The following is an 18,017-nucleotide window of genomic DNA, read 5'->3' as shown; positions in this document are numbered from 1 at the left end:
TCTTTTTCCAATCCAACTCTTTTTCAAATCTTTTTCAAACTCATCATATCTTTTGAATTTCAAAATTGCCTCTCCCTCTATTCCTCTCCTATCCTTTCTTTTGCTTGAGGACAAGCAAACCTCTATGTTTGGTGTGATTTGCCATGATCACTGAGCTAAAACTCATCAAGATCATGGCACCTAAGGGAACAGGAAGAGCAAGGATGTGACTTGAAGGAACTGAAGCATCAGAAATTATATCTTGAAGGACCAAGCACCCCACAGACTAGAGGAACATCCACTTCCCAAAATAAAGGTCATTGAGTTCTAATCTTTTCCTTAACTCTGTGATAACTGTTCTTATTAGAAATTTATCTTAGAAGTTATATATTAGTAGTAGTAATTAGTATCTCTACTTTGATTTTAATTCCAATTAAGTCATAATTTATTTTTCTCATCATCATCAAACATGAATAAAATAGTAGATTTTTAGAATAAAGAGGCAATATTTTTTTCGAGTTCTTAATAAGAAAAATTCTAATTATTTATATGTGGTGGCAATACTTTTTGTCTTCTGAATGAATGCTTGAACAATGCATATTTTTGATCTTGTTGGTTATGAATGTTAAAATTGTTGGCTCTTGAAAGAATGATGAAAAAGAGAAATGTTATTGACGATCTAAAAAATCAAAAGAAATTGATTCTTGAAGCAAGAAAAAGCAGTGAAAAAAAAAAGAGAGAGAAAGAAAAAGCAAGCAGAAAAAGCCAATAGCCCTTAAAACCAAAAGGCAAGGGTAAAAAGGATCCAAGGCTTTGAGCATTAATGGATAGGAGGGCCCAAGGAAATAAATCCAGGCCTAAGCGGCTAAATCAAGCTGTCCCTAACCATGTGCTTGTGGCATGCAGGTCCAAGTGAAAAGCTTGAGACTAAGTGGTTAAAGTCGTGATCCAAAGCAAAAAGAGTGTGCTTAAGAACTCTGGACACCTCTAATTGGGGACTTTAGCAAAGCTAAGTCACAATCTGAAAAGGTTCACCCAGTTATGTGTCTGTGACATTTATGTATCCGGTGGTAATACTGGAAAACAAAATGCTTAGGGCCACGGCCAAGACTCAATAAGTAGCTGTGTTCAAGAATCAACATACTAAACTAGAAGAGTCAATAATACTATCTGAATTCTGAGTTCCTATGGATGCCAACCATTCTGAATTTCAAAGGATAAAGTGAGATGCCAAAACTGTTCAGAAGCAAAAAGCTACAAGCCCCGCTCATCTAATAAGAATCTGAGCTTCACTTAAAACTTTGAGATATTATTGCTTTCTAATTTCTTTTCATCCTATTTTATTTATCTAGTTGCTTGAGGACAAGCAACAGTTTAAGTTTGGTGTTGTGATGAGCGGATATTTTATACGCTTTTGGGGGGTAATTTCATGTAGATTTTAGTATGTTTTAATTAGTTTTTTATAGAAATTTATTAGTTTTTAAGCAAAAATCATATTTCTGGACTTTACTATGAGTTTGTGTATTTTTCTGTGATTTCAGGTAATTTCTGGCTGAAATTGAGGGAGCTGAGCAAAAATCTGGTTTAGGCTGAAAAAGGACTGCTGATGTTGTTGGATTCTGACCTCCCTGCACTCGAAATGGATTTTCTAGAGCTACAGAAGTCCAATTCGCACGCTCGCGCCGCCGTTGGAAAGTAGACATCCAGGGCTTTCCAGCAATATAAAATAGTCCATACTTTGCGCGAAGATAGATAATGTAAACTGGCGTTCAACGCCAGTATCATGCTGCTGTCTGGCGTCTAGCGCCAGAAACAGGTTACAAGTTGGAGTTCAACGCCCAAAACACGTCACAACCTGGCGTTCAACTCCAGAAACAGCCCAAGCACGTGAGAAGCTTTAGTCTCAGCCCCAGTACACACCAAGTGGGCCCCAGAAGTGGATTTATGCACCAATTATCTTAGTTCACTTAATTTCTGTAAACCTAGGTTACTAGTTTACTATTTAAACAACTTTTAGAGGATTACCTTGTACCTGATGACATTTTCAGATCTGAATTTTATACACTTTGACGGGATGAGTCTCTAAACTCCATTGTTGGGGGTGAGGAGCTCTACAGCGTCTCGATGAATTAATGCAATTGTTTCGGTTTCTCCTTTCAAACATGCGTGTTCCTATCTAAGATATTCATTTGCGCTTAATTATGGAGAAGGTAATGATCCGTGACACTCATCACCTTCCTCAATCCATGAACGTGTGCCTGACAAACACCTCCGTTCTACATCAGATTGAATGAGTATCTCTTAGCTTCCTTAATCAGAATCTTCGTGGTATAAGCTAGAACTGATGGCGGCCACTCTTGAGGATCCGGAAAGTCGAAACCTTGTCTGTGGTATTCCGAGTAGGATTCAAGGATTGAATGGCTGTGACGAGCTTCAAACTCGCGATTGCTGGGCATGATGACAAACGCAAAAGGATCAATGGATCCTATTCCAACATGATCGAGAACCAACAGCTAATTAGCCGTGCTGTGACAGAGCATCTGGACCATTTTCACTGAGAGGATGGGAGATAGCCACTGACAATGGTGATTCCCTACATACAGCTTGCCATGGAAGGAGCCTTTCATTTATGAAAGTGAGTAAGCATTATGTTGCAGGGATTCAGAGGACAAAGCATCTCCAAAAACCCCAACATATTCTCCATTACTGCACAACAAGTAACTATTTCACACTCTTTTATTTTTCTAATAATTCCAACTGATAATTTTAATTAATATCCTGACAAAGAATAATAAAATAAACATAGCTTGCTTCAAACCAATAATCTCTGTGGGATCGACCCTTACTCAGGTAAGGTATTACTTGGACGACCCAGTGCACTTGCTGGTTAGTGGTACAAAGCTGTGTTAAATAGTCCATTAATATTGGCATACACAATTTCGTGCACCATATTGACAAAGGAAATTAAACTAGAAGAAAGTGTAGGACAAGTAATGCAATAAAGGGAAAATGAAGGAAATACTTAAAATGAGATAGAAAAATCCAAGATCAAAAAATAGAAATGGCACTTGAATGTAAAACCCTAATATAAATCCTAATAGAGAAGATGAAAAACTTAGAGAAAAACTAAACTAAAAGCTTCCTACTACTACTCCTAAGCTATATTAATGATATGCTATGTTATGGTCTTCATTTCCCCTTCAATATCAGCTAAATGGCTTCAAAAATGGGCCTCCAAACCCTCAAAATCGCAAGTCACGTGCCATTTTAATGAAGGCATCTACGGACACCTGCGCGTACGCACAGACTTGTGCGTCCGCACATTTTGCGAAAATCTCTTCCTGTGCGTACGCACAAGTAGCTGTGCGCACGCACACTGATGCCAGCGCATCTTGGCTAGTTTTACTAGCCATTTTTTGTATGCTTTAGTTTGTTTCATGCATTTTCTTAGGAAATAAGCAAGTATTTGGTTGAAAATGCAATCATACCATGATTCAAGCAAACATTGTGAATTTTGAATGATTTCATGAGAATTATGCATAAATTGAATGATAAATTGGATGATGTATGATCCCATGATTAAGAGCAAGACTTTGATGCACTTTGTTTGATTGATTTCAGGCCAAAAGAAGAAGAGAAGAGCCATGTTAGTGGCTACGTTAGTTACACTAACGTGGGCACTAACGTGGAAGGAAGGAAAGCCCCAACGTTAGTGAGAAAAGTTAGTGGCATTAACTTTGAAGAAGGAGAGCATGGAACGTTAGCAAGGAAGACCCACGTTAAGAGTCACGTTAGCTACACTAACGTGAACTCTAACGTAGAGACAAAAGGCACCAAGCAACGTTAATGGGAAAGGTGAGTTCCAATAACGCTTGCGAAAGGGGTATATCCCTCCCCTCACACACTTTTCCTTCTCTTTCTTTTTCTTTGTACTTTTCATTTATGAATTTGGAAGTTTCAATGTTAGTTTTTATTCTTCATCTTTATTTTTCTGTACTTTCTTTCTTTTCTATTTTGGGTAGAGCAATGATCAACTAACTCTTTTCATTGGGTTAGAGAGCTCTATTGTGATTCAATGGATCAATTGTAGTTCTTATTCTTCTTCTTCTTTCTTTTTTCTTGATTTTACTAGAGAGCTTTCGATCTTCATCCAATTGGATAATTGTCTTGGAAGAGAAATTGCTCATACTTGGATTTCCTCGGAACCTTGGAAGAGGAATGAGGAAATCATGCTAGAAATGCTCTCTCACATTGGATTAGGTTGGGGGTTGGATGGATATTGTGACATTTAATCCTACCAATACTTTGATCTATGAATGTGTGTGGTATAATCAGTGACCACACTTTATCCTTTCCCATGAGCAATTAAATCAAGGAATTGGACAATTGTTCAAGCTTAGAGAGATTGGATTGCCAAGGAATTGGGATCCAATCACTTAAGATTGCCAAGGAGATCAATGAATGCATTGATTGAGGAAGAGATGAGAATGAACTTGATCCGGAGTATTGCAATATCTCTTGATCCCAATGTTCATTTTATTTTTAGTTCTTACATTTACTTTTCTTGCCATTTTACTTTTCTGCACTTTATTGCTTTCTTTTCTTTTATGCCATTTACATTTCCTTGTTACTTATTACTCCAATATGATTCATCTAACTAGGATAATCAATTAACCATTGATTGCTTAATCCGTTAATCTCTGTGGGATTCGACCTCACTCTTCTGTGAGTTATTACTTGACGACAATTCGGTATACTTGCCTAAGGGAAATTTGTTGAGAGATAAATTTTCATGCATCAAGTTTATGGCGCCATTGCCGGGGATTAATTGTGATTAACAAACTGCCGGTTGATTGATTTACTAGATTAGACACTTTTCTTTTGTCATTGTTTTTTTTTGTTTCTTTATTTTCTTTTGCTAACTAACTGTTTGTGATATTGCCTCACTGGGAATTTCCTCATCTGTGACAAGGGGAATTCCAAATCTCTTTTATCTTGGTGATTGTTGTTGATACAGAATATTTTGTAGAAAAATAGAGTATAGATCATCCTTTGATCAATCAAATTTCAGGGGAAACTCTCCACCACCACAGAATGATTCACTTTGCTATGCTCATGGTGGATGGGAGTATGAAGAACATGAAATGGGGTGCTTCCCAGGGTCACAAAATAGTCCATATTTTGATGACTTTGATCACTACTCAAGCTGTGCCTGGGGAGATCAAAACCAAAGAAATTTCACTTATTCACACCCCATTCATCAAGAGCCATTATCCTTTAATTATTCAACCTCACCTCCTAGCTTTTCACATCAAAACCCTTCACCACTTGGACATGCCTCAACACAAAATTCCTTCCCACATCCATATAATTCATCTCACCACTCACACAATGCATTCCATTACACACAAAATTCTTCTCACAGTCCACAAAACCCATATCATTACCCACAAAAGTCATACCACTCTCAGAATATAAAACCACAAAACAACCAATTCCATTCACAAAGTAGCCACCCTCAACCTCCAAATTTCACCCCACCTGCACACCCTCCCCTCGAGGATAAGCTATATATCAAGGATAGAGAACCTACTGGCAATGCTCTTGGAAGAATCTAAGGACACTAGGACTTTCCAAGAGGAAGTAAAAACCATTATGCAGAACCGGTGGGTTGCCATTAAGAAGCTAGAGGCACAAGTTGGATATCTATCAAAGCAAATCCATACCCATAATTCCCTTAGTGACACCATGGCAAACCCAAGGGAGGAATCAGAAGAACAAGAAAAGGAGGCACCCATACCAAGTGAGATTTCTATGAAGAAGGAGGAGGTTGTGAGAGTATATAAGCCTAAGGCTCCATACCCACAGAGGTTACTAGTGGTGCCAAATGAACATGCAAACTCAATCCCAAAAGGTTCAATGCAACACCATGTAGAAGGAAGGGAGGAAGTCAATCAAGGGAGCCCACACTCTAATGAAACAGAGAGTTGCATAGAGGGTGAGTTCATTGAACCACCAATTCAAGAAGTACTTGATGAAGAGGATGCTCCAACCATCATACAACACCCAAGTCCTAAAATTAAGGTGGTGAAGGCAATCAACATGAGCACTAAAAAGAGGATGGTGACCAAGAAAAGAAGGACAATATCCATGAAGAAGAAAAGGTCAACCAAAAGCCATCCCACCCCTACCCTAACAAGCAAGTCTACTCAAGCTAACAACAAAAGAAAGCTTGCTGAGGAGAGGCACTCTAAGCAAGGGGCATTAACTGGCTCCTCTTTCATCTTGAGGTCATTCCTCTTAACAAACTGGAAGAAGAGGAAGAAAGTCATGAACAACATGTCAAGCTAATGACATTAAAAGAGCACTTGTTGGGAGGCAACCCAACCGAGGTAACATTTCCTTGCTTTGCTTAGTTTACTTTCAATAAATTGACATATGATTGCATTCTAAGTTTGGTGTTGCCATGCAACAATTTGATTTTCAATCTTCACTTGGTACTTGCAACATTCTAAATTGAGAGTGTCACACTAAGTTTGGTGTTACCACTTATCTTTCATGCAAAGTACCAAGCACACTACTTATTAATGCAATCAAAATGTCTCTATTTGTATCTCTTGTGCCTTTATTGTATCAAATACATGCGTACTCACACCTCATTCTAAGACATTCATGATCCATCATAGACCCCATCACCACTGTTTTAATTGTTGCTTGAGTATAAGCAAGCATTCTAAGTTTGGTGTGGGAAGGAGAAGAATAGGAGGAAAAGGGCAACAACAATGAAGATGAACTACAAGGTGGTAAAGTTCCTTTCTCCTCTTACTCTTTTCCAGCACTTTAAATTGCATGATTGTCTTCTATTTTCTTTGTATGCATGTGTGATTACTCCTTGTGAATAAGCATAATTTGATATTTGATTTGTGGCATGTTGCTATGATATCATGATTATCATCTTGAGTTTTACTTATACCCAATATCTTTAAGAATGCAACAAAGAAATCATTCTTTTAAAAGGAAAATGTTGAAGAATTTTATAAATGATGGGGCAAGCAAAAGATTAAGAGGAGTGGAGGTTCTGATTGTATGATTGTGTATTGAGGTTGCATGTTTGTGAAACTTGCATGGGAGCTCATAGACAGGAAATGAAGTTTAGAGAAGTATTATGGAATTTCTCAAACATCTATTGATCCAAGAAGCAGTAACAAAAGAAAACAAAAGAAAAAGAAAAAAAAAACAAAGAACAAGCCCAAGGCTCTGAGCATCAATTACTAGGAAGAAAAAGAAAGAAACAAGAACTCAAAGAGTTATTGTCCTAGCTAAATGCTTGTGGTGGATTTGTATCAAAGAGAGAGACTTGAGCAAGTAAATCCTAAGGGGTACTTCAACACCTAATACCTTAGACTAACTAGTTTGGGAGTATTGATTGAAAGCTTATCTTAAAAAGCCGCTTTGATACATGACACCTAGAGTCGAAGCCAAATTCCACAAGGAAAGAAAAATGCTAGAAAATAAGTGCTGCTTCAAGGTGACAATCTATAAAGAAATTTCCATAATATCATTTGAATGAAAGTCCTAAGATCTAAGACTTCCAAAATGTAAGGACTAATGAGCACTGGAATCCTTGGATAAGCATACAAATTAGAGTTCACCCCACTGCCACTTAGTCACTTCACCCACTAAGGCATCATAAGCAATTCTTCAATACATTCCAATTAAAGAGAATTCTTTGTGCATAGTTCTTTTCTTGCTTGGGGACAAGCAAGCTTTAAGTTTGGTGTTGTGATGCCAGGGCATCTTGGCTAGTTTTACTAGCCATTTTTTGTATGCTTTAGGTTGGTTTCATGCATTTTCTTAGGAAATAAGCAAGTATTTGGTTGAAAATGCAATCATACCATGATTCAAGCAAACATTGTGAATTTTGAATGATTTCATGAGAATTATACATAAATTGAATGATAAATTGGATGATGCATGATCCCATGATTAAAAGCAAGACTTTGATGCACTTTGTTTGATTGATTTCAGGCCAAAAGAAGAAGAGAAGAGCCACGTTAGTGGCTACGTTAGTTACACTAACGTGGAAGGAAGGAAAGACCCAACGTTAGTGAGAAAAGTTAGTGGCATTAACTTTGAAGAAGGAGAGCATGGAACGTTAGCAAGGAAGACCCACGTTAAGAGTCACGTTAACTACACTAGCGTGAACTCTAACGTAGAGACAAAAGGCACCAAGCAACGTTAATGGGAAACGTGAGTTCCAATAACGCTTGCAAAAGGGGTATATGCCAACGTTAGTGGAAAAAGTGAGTGCCACTAACGTTGGCGAAGCAAAAAGACCAACGTTAACAGCCACGTTAACTAAGTTAACGTGGTAGTTAACGTCGAAGGAAAAGGAGATGCCAACATTAGTGGAAAAAGTGAGTGCCACTAACGTTGGCAAGGCAAAAAAGACCCACGTTAACTACGTTAACTAAGTTAACGTGGAAGTTAACGTAAGCAAAAGTCCCACCTGGCAGCCTGACCATGCCTTCTTCAAACACGCATAACTTGAACCACAAAGCTCCAAATGAGGTGATTCTAGTGGCATTGGAAAGTAGGATTCTAGAGCTTTCCAAGCATATATGGAACTACATGATTGACACTAAATTTGAGGAAGAAAACCTGCCCCGAAAGTGCAAAGATGAACATGGTATCAACCTGTAGTAAGGCCAACTAACCTCTTCACCTTCCAAGAAGTGTAACTCGAGTTTCAAAGCTCCAAATGATGCGCTTCTAAAGGTGTTGGAAAGTAGACATCTAGAGCTTTCCAACAATATTTAATAGTATGGGGTGGACATTGATTTTGAGCTCCAGAACTTGGAAATATTAAGCCCCCTGGTCGCTAGCGTTATCGGGACTCACGTTTTCCATTAACGCTAGCGACTATGCCAGCGACCATGTCTACTTCAAAGGAGTATAACTTGAGTTACAGAGATCCAGTTGAGGTGATTCTAGTTGTGTTAGAAAGCTGACATTCAGAGCTTTCCAAAGATATATAATAGTCTATAGTGGGCATGAAATTGAAGCACAAACAAGAGGCATATTTTAAGCCCCAAAAACACCAATTGGGCAGCATTTCACCATGGGCCTCAATTTGATCACTTCTCTTTCAAGGACCACCCAACCTCAAGGAAGCAAGCCCACAAGTGTCAACCAATCAAGGCCACAAGAAGCATCTAGAATAAGAATTTTCATTTAATTATAATTTGCTTTTAATTTCATTTTGTAATTTAGGAGAGCCTATATAAAGGCCTTAGTTTGTACATTCAAGGGGTTTTTAGACGGAAAGGCTAGACGTAAAGGCTGGGAAATTGGGGATTGAAGAGGGGTCTTCGGACTCCCTCCCCTCACACACTTTTCCTTCTCTTTCTTTTTCTTTGTACTTTTCATTTATGAATTTGGAAGTTTCAATGTTAGTTTTTATTCTTCATCTTTATTTTTCTGTACTTTCTTTCTTTTCTATTTTGGGTAGAGCAATGATCAACTAACTCTTTTCATTGTGTTAGAGAGCTCTATTGTGATTCAATGGATCAATTGTAGTTCTTATTCTTCTTCTTCTTTCTTTTCTCTTGATTTTACTAGAGAGCTTTCGATCTTCATCCAATTGGGTAATTGTCTTGGGAGAGAAATTGCTCATACTTGGATTTCCTCGGAACCTTGGAAGAGGAATGAGGAAATCATGCTAGAAATGCTCTCTCACATTGGATTAGGTTGGGGGTTGGATGGATATTGTGACATTTAATCCTACCAATACTTTGATCTATGAATGTGTGTGGTATAATCAGTGATCACACTTCATCTCTTCCTATGAGCAATTAAATCAAGGAATTGGACAATTGTTCAAGCTTAGAGAGATTGGATTGCCAAGGAATTGGGATCCAATCACTTAAGATTACCAAGGAGATCAATGAATGCATTGATTGAGGAAGAGATGAGAATGAACTTGATCTGGAGGATTGCAATATCTCTTGATCCCAATGTTCATTTTATTTTTAGTTCTTACATTTACTTTTCTTGCCATTTTACTTTTCTGCACTTTATTGCTTTCTTTACTTTTATGCCATTTACATTTCCTTGTTACTTATTACTCCAATATGATTCGTCTAACTAGGATAATCAATTAACCATTGATTGCTTAATCCGTTAATCTCTGTGGGATTCGACCTCACTCTTTTGTGAGTTATTACTTGACGACAATTCGGTATACTTGCCGAAGGGAAATTTGTTGAGAGACAAGTTTTCATGCATCACACACTAGGCGATACTCTGAATGACCGCGTGATGTGCTCGAAGTAATCCAAAATTGCAAAACTATGTATATATTTCAAAACTATGTATATATTGGCAAAGGAAATTAAACTAGAAGAAAGTGTAGGACAAGTAATGCAATAAAAGGGAAAATGAAGGAAATACTTAAAATGAGATAGCAAAATACAGGATCAAAAAATGGAAATGGCACTTGAATGTAAAACCCTAATATAAATCCTAATAGAGAAGATGAAAAACTTAGAGAAAAACTAAACTAAAAGCTTCCTACTACTACTCCTAAGCTATACTAATGATATGCTATGTTATGGTCTTCATTTCCCCTTCAATATGAGCTAAATGGCTTCAGAAATGGGCCTCCAAATTCCCAAAATTGAAAGTCACGTGCCATTTTAATGAAGGCATGTACGGACACCTGTGCGTACGCACAGACTTATGCGTCCGCACACTTTGCGAAAATCTCTTCCTATGCGTACGCACAAGTAGATGTGCGCACGCACACTAGGCGATACTCTGAATGACCACGCGATGCGCTCGAAGTAATCCACGTGCTCTGATTGGGCGGCTGTGCGTACGCACGCAGGTCTGTGCACACGAACACTTCTTTGTGCTCATCTCCTTTGATTCTTCATATGCTTCCTCCACTTTGCATGCTCTTCTTCCATTTTCTCCAAGCCAATCCTACCTTATACACCTCAAATCACTCACAAACAACATCAAGGCAAACAACATCAAGGCATCAAATGAAAGGCAAATGGAATAAAATAGATTAAATTAGGCACAAAAGAGCATATTTTCCTAATCAAGCACAAATTGAGAGGAAAGTTCAAAAGCATGCTATTCAAGGGAATAAGTACAAGTTTATATGATGAAATCTATTCAATTCTAACTAAAAATCATCATCAAATATAGATTCATCAATTCCCCTACACTTAAACAATAGCATGTCCTTATGCTAAACACATACAAAGGAGAAGGATAAAAGGACAAGCAACTTATTCAATGCATCTACCTACATGCATGTATACTATATACTATTTATATTTATCTATACTATCTATAGTTTTGCTATTGATTTGGTGAGGACAAACAATCAAATTCCCATGCAAGAGTATAAATATTTGGGGCAAAGCATAGAAGTAGCTCAATACAAGCAAAATATAGAGAATTGACTCAAGTTTCAAAATGAAGCAACTTGCAAGAATGCATGATAAGAGATGCGGAAACATAGAATTGAGTGATCGAACCCTCACTTGGTGTGTATACACTCTAGTCACTCGGTGTTTAGGGTCAATTTACTCAAGTCTCCTCCTAATCATGCTTTCAAGGATTTGCTTTTCATCTAACAATCAACAAATATGTGATGCATGAATGCAATTATTATGAGGACTTATTAGGGTTGTAATGGAGTTAGGGTCAAGGTGGGATAGATATGGTTAAGTGGACTAAATTGAATTGAATCCTTGATTAGATTAAGTATCCTACTCAACCTATATCAATCAAATCACAAAAATGCATTCTAACCACTCATTACTTCTTTTCACACACATTCAAGCCTTGGTTTCTATTCAAAATACATATGCATTTCTTATTCATTCATTTCTTTTTTTTTTCTTTGGGGCAACCTTTGTCCCCTCTTATTATTATTATTATTATTATTATTATTATTATTATTATTATTATTATTATTATTACACTACAAAAAATTTGGGTAAAAACGGCGGTTTTTTTGGGTAATTACGGCGGTTTGAACCGCCATTATTACTAAGTACGGCGGTTTCAAAAAACGCCGTAATTCAGAGCGCCATTTTGGTTATTACGGCGGTTTTTTAAAAACCGCCACAATTTCCTGGAGTTAAAACGGCGGTTTTCTGCTAGGTTAAAACGGCGGTTCAAACCGCTGTTATTTCCAGGTTAAAACGGCAGTTTTTTACTGGGTTAAAATGGCGGTTCAAACCGCCATTATTTCCAGGTTAAAACGGCGGTTTTTTACTGGGTTAAAACGGCGGTTTAAGGGTTGGTTAAAATGGCAGTTTAAACCGCCGTTATTACCCTCACAGAATGACATTTTAGTCGGTTAAAATGGCATTTTTGAACCGCCGTTTTAACTCTAATAGTGACATTTCAGTCGGTTAAAACAGCATTTTTGAACCGCCGTTTTTACCCTTACAGAGTGACTTTTGGTTGGTTAAAATGTCATTTTTGAATCGCCGTTTTAACCCTAACTGTGACACTTTTTTATCATTTAAAAATGCAAATTTTATCCTCGTTTTTATCGTGTTAAACAAATAATATTTATTATTAGAAATCATAATCTATAAACAAAATATTATATAACTCATAAAATTTTAGTATTGGAAATAAAAAGTAATAATTCTTATACAAAATATCAAACATAACATATTTTTTCAACTATAAATGTCATAACATGTAAATCTTAATACATAAAATCTCCATCATATTTCATGCTGCTCTATTGCTTGTGCCGGAAGACCTACTTCTTAACTCTTTTGGCGATGAAATCTCACTCTCTTGATTCAATTCCTACAACAAAAATATAATTTGAAAACATCATAAAAAAGAATAAAGTGCAGTACGAATAGGTGATATAGAAATTTTCATCTTTGGAGCAACAGCAGCAATGTCTAGTCCTTCAAATACATGAAGTGCAGCTTCAAAATTACCCTACTGATATTCAAGGCTTCCTAGTAAAGCTCTAGCTTCCTATGAGAAAAAGGTCATTTACTCATTTAGTTTCATCTTATAATGAAGAGACATCTCATTACCATACATTTAAAAAGCACAAATTCATTATAATAAGATAAAGCATAAATAAAATAATAAAGGTTGTGTTTTTACCTGTGAAGCTTGTTGATTAGGAACATATTATAGTCAATTGCTCCGAAATCTTATCTCCTTCTTTAGAAGCAATGTAGAAAAGTAGTGCTTGCAACTTGGACAGCACAAAATAGAAACAGCTGAATAAAGTCAGAATATTAAAATAGAAACAGCACAAATTTGGAAATTGGATTTATTTACAAGTAGACTAACCTTTGGATGAGCTCTTAAAACCAGATATAAAACTGAAGTGTATTGGCAGCATAGTTGGTACTTAGGTCTTAGGTCCCTCTTTTAAAAAAACTTGGTTGCATCCATAGAAGTTAGAACCTACTAACAAAATTGCCATCACCCCAAGCGTGACAAGTTTTGGAAGATAAGAAAATTTTGATGTTAGCGTAGGGGAGGTAAGGGAAGAATAGAATACTTCTACATCTTATGTTCTTGATGCATAACTTTTACTTGATACATTAAAGAATGAGCCCCAAAACAAATAACTTTATGAACTGCACATATAAATACAAAGAAACATACCTCCCTTAGATCTACACATGTGCATCACTTCCGCATCATGTTTCTCCACTTGTCCTTCAAATTAACCATTTTCTTTTCTTCCTTCTTAGCTGCATTCCATTGGGCATGTTTTCTATTGAATCATTTCACTGCAAAGAAAAAGAAATAATTAAGATGCCAATGCAAAGATATCAACAAGTACAAACTGAATGCCTAAACCAAGAAACCAAAAGAGATTGTAACCAAACTGAATGCAATATGACAAGAAATTGTAAGGCAAAATTAATTAAAAAATATGCTTTTAATTTATCTGTTTTTGCTTTTGTGAGGATCACTTGTCCCGCAAACCTCATGTCATTCTTCTGAACCTTATTATATTCTTTTTATCAAAGTTAAACAGCAAAACTTTGTCAAAAACTTTTAAAGAACAAAGAGCAAGCTAGAAGGTAGCATTAGACACAGGGTTTGAACAATATTTTTTGTTTCACCTATAAAAGAATAAATTTATTTAGGAAGTCACCTATAAAAATAAATGTCTTGTTTTTGAAAGAATACATTCAGTGCATGAAACTTCCAAGTTAGAAGCATATTGCCAATAAAAATAAATGCAGAACTTTAATTTTTTTAATCATTAATATAGAACTGGATACGAGTGCATTGAATTATAACGAAAAATCAGAATGAGAGGAATGAAATGAAGCAACCTAGAGGGCTAAATGCTCACCAGTTATTCTAACGGAAAATGCAAAAACAAATTTTAAGAATTGTTTAGTTTTTAAGAATAAAATTTATTATATAGGATAAACAATTCTAAGAATAAATTTTATTATATAGGATAATTTAGTCTCTATTTTCAAAGAATAGCAGAGTAATTGCCTTTCTACTATTATTTGTTACTTAACTTCCACTAAGGTCATTATCTAAGGATGATAAGTGTTTCACTTCTTATCTTACAACTATATATATCCTTTGTTTTTGAATCTCCAAACTTAAAAAAGCCTATTTGAATTTCTTGGTTATATATGACAAACAGCCCATTATTCGAGACTTTATTATATTAAGACTAGATATATACTTAATACAACAATTTTATAAAGGATAGATGTAAAACGATTAATGAATAAGAGGCAGGATTAGAAGAGCAATGCGATAATTAATTATTATTATTATTTTGCATTAACCTGATTTTTGACATACCAAGGATACCATGGTATTTTAGTTGCCACCTTAAGCTGTGCAAGTGCATATCTAGTTGCTATGACCGGCACCACTGAATCTACGTCTCCACTATCAAACATAACATATATATATATATTTATGATTAATTTTTGCCTTTTTAATTAATTCATGAAATTAAAGTATATGCAAAGCAAAATTCAACTAATTAACTAACAAACCTGAACACCCAAACTCTTATTCTATTGGCCATCAATTGTCTATAAATTGGTAGCACTGATACATCTGTATCATTCCAGTTTCGATTCAAAACCTCACTGCACAAAATGATCCAGAAAACAATTCAATTAACTTGATAATTATCAATTCCTTAATTAACATTTTAAATTAAGAGGTGACCTGCAAGCAGTCCACTTATAAGGAATTCCAGTAGTGTTAGCATGAAGTGCTTTCTGAACATCTGGTCTATTGTAGTATATCTCTGCATACTTTTCTGTACATGGATCATACCTGGACAATTGTCTAACTTTCTGATAACAAAATAAATCATTTTCATCAATTTTCCAACAAGATTATGCCATGTGTTAAATATATAATTATTAGTGTATCTTCTGCTATCAGATTAAGTTTGAAAGAAATGAAAGTTTTAGCTGATAAGACTAGGATAATATTAGGTGTTCACTAAAATTTTTAAGAATTGTTTATCCTATATAATATTACTAAATGTTTTTAAGAATTGAATATGGTTTACTAACTCTGATTGCTTAGTTTGCATCTTATAGACAACAGTAATATATATTTATTGTTGCCTCTGTACTACTTGTGGCATTTAAATTTTAGAAAAGAGAAAGATAGTTAAAAGAAGAAGCAATTATGGCCCACATTACCTCACAGAGAAGGACAAAATAAAACCCAAAATTTAGTTATAACAGAACATTATCATTCAAGTTTAAATACCAAATTTTCAGATAGATTAAAGTTATCAAGATCCCTGCAAAAAGTAACATAAGATGATCAATTTTATGGAACTAGTGGTTAAGATTTCAGCACAGAGGCAGATAACAAATAATCTTAGAAATAATATCCTTACTAAGACTACTAGTTAATCTTCTCATTATTTTTGTAGATAACTAGTGAAGTGAATGCCTACTAACCTCAAGTTCCTCAACTTAAGGTGACTCTATTAAATTGAAATTGACTTCAAATTGTGCTGCATTTTGGAGGTATTGCATCGTTCAGGAGAGCCAGAATGAGCAGTGACACACTCCACAGTCCTAAACCCTCTTCCTCTCTGAGTGAATGAGAACAGCAGCAGAAATAGCAAACATGCATCATGTTTAGAATAGCAAACATGCATCATGTGTTAGCAAAATGCACAAACAATACAATGAACATACACATAGGAATTCTGAACCAATAATAAAATAATTATATAAAAATTCAAGATGAACTCAACAACTTATAAGAGGAAAAATAACCACTACCAATATCTGTACTGCACCAATCTCAAGACATGTACCAACTATTGGGAAACCATAACTGAAAAATGAAAGTCCAACAGCAGCAATAGTGGGGGATACAACTACAGGATTGATCAATCGGAAAGGAGATCATAAAATGAGGTTCATTATCAGCTACACAGAACAGAAAATCTAAGACACAAAAAGATTAGGAAGAGGGATTGAAGTTCTTAGGAAAGTAACAGGTCATAGCTCCATATTTTTTAGTTAAAAAATATAAAAATTAGGAAGAGTGATGCATGTAGACGGGAAGGAATCATGTGAAAAAATTAATCGGATAAGCTAAATTAATCACAGCGTGTTGATTTTGGATTAGAATATATTGTTAACCTAAGAAATCAATTATAAACCTTAATTAATGACAACCAACTATATATATGACATCAGTAAATCTAAATATTTTTGCTTATTCTTACAGCATTCTTCTTCCCAGATTATCCTCTATGACATCACTAAATCAAATATAAGTGCAGAAAAGGAAAATCAAAAGGAAGAAGAGATGTTATGCTAACCTGTGCTGCGAAGATTCGTGAACATGCAGCATAAAACAATAATAATAAAACATTAGAAATTTCACATAATATAGAAAATCGAGCAACTATATAGAAAATCAAGTAACTTATTCTTATAGCAACGGTGAGAAGGAGCCATCGGCGGCGACAACGAGCTCGGCGGCGTGAAGGAGCAGTTGGCAAAGCAGTGTAGCAAACCAGTGAGATTTGAGATCTGAGATCTGAGAAGAAGGTTGGCGACAACGAGGCTATGGCGTTCTGATATCTGAGATGCGAAAGAATATCTGAGATCTGAGAAGATCTGAGACCAGTTGGCGACAACGAGGCTGTGGCGTTCAGAGATCTGAGATGTGAAAGAAGATCTGAGATCTGAGAAGAAGACTATGGAATGAGAGCAAGCCATCAATTTCAATAAGCCAGGGTTATTGAAATTTTTCCTTTTATACAGGTGTGATACCGGCAGTTTAAAACCGCCCTAATCACCAGAACCACCACCAAATATAAAATCAATTATGGCAACAACAAAAAATGCCATAATATCCGGATATTATGGCGGTATTATTATTATTATTATTATTATTATTATTATTATTATTATTATTATTATTATTATTATCATTTTATTTTATTTTTTTCTTTTGTTTTTCTTTTTCTAGGACAAATGCATATGGTTAAAGTAAATTGATACATGAATGTGCACCCGTTTTCCAAAATTTTCCATGAAATACCAAAAGCAAACATTTTCCTTCACTATCAATGTTTTTCAAAGATTTCTCCCACACTTAAATGAAACACATACCTTAACCTAAGCTAATCAAAGAAGCAATTCAAGGTTATTTATGGTTTTTCACTTAAAGTTGTGATATTAAAAACAATGGGATAAATAAGGCTCAAAGGGGTTAACAATGGTAGATGCAAGGTAGGTCCATATGGGTGAGTGAGTCTAATTCAAAAATAGGCTCAATTATGATAAATGCATTCAAAACATCAAACATCGGAAATAAAGAATTAAGCAAAACCAAGATTACAATCATAGTAGGAGCCTAGCACATGATAAACCACTATTTTATGATTTATTGATAAACCCCATCTTTAGAGTTTATCTTGTGTTGGATTTAGAGCATTTTATCAATCTTTTGCCACGTTTAACCAATGAATTAGCATGATTTTGTGA

General features: G+C 35.6%; 1 long non-coding RNA gene across 30 annotated transcripts; it reads right to left on the bottom strand.

Annotated features, from left to right (window-relative positions):
- Nucleotides 1–12,613: 12,613 nt before the first annotated feature.
- Nucleotides 12,614–17,386, bottom strand: LOC112703001 (uncharacterized). 30 transcript variants are annotated; one of them, XR_011863983.1, is made up of 9 exons: nucleotides 16,844–17,386; nucleotides 15,966–16,102; nucleotides 15,211–15,341; nucleotides 15,033–15,128; nucleotides 14,833–14,922; nucleotides 13,657–13,784; nucleotides 13,336–13,455; nucleotides 13,144–13,262; nucleotides 12,614–12,828 (listed from the first exon to the last, which is right to left on the bottom strand). It is a non-coding gene; the product is annotated as an uncharacterized lncRNA (long non-coding RNA). The 30 variants fall into 30 exon arrangements; XR_011863961.1 differs by having other exon boundaries at nucleotides 13,144–13,237; XR_011863982.1 differs by having other exon boundaries at nucleotides 13,336–13,452.
- Between the last annotated feature and the right edge of the window lie 631 nt (nucleotides 17,387–18,017).

Source organism: Arachis hypogaea, chromosome 7, assembly GCF_003086295.3.
Source record: "Arachis hypogaea cultivar Tifrunner chromosome 7, arahy.Tifrunner.gnm2.J5K5, whole genome shotgun sequence".
Taxonomy (NCBI): Eukaryota; Viridiplantae; Streptophyta; class Magnoliopsida; order Fabales; family Fabaceae; genus Arachis; species Arachis hypogaea.
The sequence above is the reverse complement of the archived record's forward strand: the minus strand, read 5'-3'. Positions and strand labels throughout refer to the sequence as shown.